Source organism: Nanorana parkeri, unplaced genomic scaffold (assembly GCF_000935625.1).
Source record: "Nanorana parkeri isolate BGI_ZX_2015 unplaced genomic scaffold, ASM93562v1 scaffold1089, whole genome shotgun sequence".
Lineage (NCBI taxonomy): Eukaryota > Metazoa > Chordata > Amphibia > Anura > Dicroglossidae > Nanorana > Nanorana parkeri.
The window spans coordinates 121,934-124,163 of NW_017307357.1; positions in this window are offsets into that span (position 1 = coordinate 121,934).

Sequence of the window (2,230 nt, forward strand, 5' to 3'; positions counted from 1 at the left end):
ATTAATCTTCCACGCACGTTGCCGCGGCAACAAGATAATTAACTATTGCTACAAACGAGGAAAAAATAAACTTTTGCAGTCCCGATCGCTCAATCAAGAGTTTTTAGTCATCGTGGTTGTTGAGTCTTCTCAGAGGTCAACCCAATAGAGGGTCATTCAGTGTACACGTGGGGGGCGCGGATGGGACGCAGGGCTGTAAGCGAGGCGACTGAGGCTTTCGCCACGGGCGCAGGTGCGGGGGCAAGCTCTCAGCACGACACTGAGAAGTGGAGCTGCACAGCGGGGATCCGAGGAGAAGTGAAGCGATGAAGCCGCCGGGGGGAGTGGAGGAGGGAGCTGCTGTCACATTATCATGGCCGAGTGGTGAGGAGAGAGAGCCGCTCGGCCAGGATCTCACCCCAGGCGGCACTCTCTTTCTCCTCACCGCTCGGCCATGCTGCTGTGACAGCGGCTCCCTCCTCTGCCGCCACTGCCCACCCCGCTTCACCTCTCCTCGGATCCCTGCTGCCTCTGCCCATAAAGGAGGGTGAGAGCGGCAGGGATCCAGAGGAAAAGGTGCAGGCTGTGCCGCCCCTCTCGCGATGGAGGATCGGTACATATCAGTGATATGTACTGATCCTCCGTGTGTAGAGCAAACACTGGAGCGATCAGCTGACCACACTAGTGTTTGTAAATAAGTGGGGACACACAGTACTATGTGCCCCCAGTTATGAATGAACAGGAAGTGCTTTACATCACTTCCTGTTCATTCATCAGTTTCTGAAGGGGTCATAGTACAGAGGCTTCTCCCCATTCAGAAACTAGATGATAGTAAATATTTTCTGAACTGAGGACTTAATTTCTTTTTCTATTTTAAAAGGGAAATATCAGGGGGCTGTTTACTAAGTAAGTGCTTCTTACTTATTGGGACCTGCTCCCCAGCTCAGAAGCACTTTTTGTTGGTCAGCGTGGTCATGTGATCGGGTGTTGTGGTGGTAAAACATGAGTGCATGTACTACTGTTTTCAACTGCCACGGTATGGCGGTACCGCACGATGCATACGGCGGCCGGGAGGTTGTGTTGGGATGCCATTCAAACGAAAGGTGATGCAACGCGCCTTGCAAACAGTAATGCACTCGTGTGATTAATGCTACACTCAGATGTGAATGGGCCCTAGGTCTTCCCCGGCTCCTGATCATGTGACCACTGTGAATGGAAGCTTCCCTTGAACTGTTTCTCCTTTGATACATTGTATCTTTTTCTCCTCTCTGGAGGAAAAATGTGAAGGTTAAAAAAAGAAAGATAAGTATGTTAAAAAATAAAACCCAGGTGACATCTATTAACATTTTCCATCAAATACGTCCTTCAGTACGAACTCCTCTTCAGTGCCGTGCCCGGCAGGCTCACCGCTGCAGTCCTCCAGCGCCGTTCTCCTTTCTGGTTAAACACCCATCATTTAATCCACTTCCTATGAGCCCAGGATGTCAAGGACCAGAACCCTGGGGGCCCATGTTCCCCGCTCTTATATGGTAACCTTACCTGCAGCATTCAGGACCCGTCCATCCATTGGAGTAAGATGAAGTGGGGAAGGGGGGGCAGTCCGGTTTTTGAGTAGTAGAGTAGTAGAAAGGCATCATGGCACACTCACAAACCAGCATGTAAAACAACTTGTCTCACCACTAAGGACAATGACAGAGGTTTGGATACACGTCTTCTGCAAAGGATGTGTAACTGTTTAACTGGTAACAAATTGTCGAGTGCGTTTGTCGTTTGTTTTGCTAGTCCGGTTTTTGAGTCCTGTGCCTGGGTTTCAGGCAGACACCCGGACACAAGACACTAAGTGCCGGTGCCGGCACTTAACATCTTTTGACAGATGCGGCTGCCGAGGTCCCCAGCAAGCAAAGGACCTTAGATAGCCGCATCTGCCTATAGCCGCATCTTCCTGTGAGCTGCAGCCCACGCATATCCTTCTCTGTCTTCGTAACCCCACCCTGCCTGCCTCCAGATCCCTGGTGAGACACCGCACAGCACTCCTGAAAGCCTGCGTAGCCCACCTGAAACCCCACCCTGAGAGCACGCATCTCCCACACTGAGAGCTCGCATCTCCCACACTGAGAGCACGCATCTCCCACACTGAGAGCTCGCATCTCCCACACTGAGAGCACGCATCTCCCACACTGAGAGCACGCATCTCCCACACTGAGAGCACGCATCTCCCACACTGAGAGCACGCATCTCCCACACTGAGAGC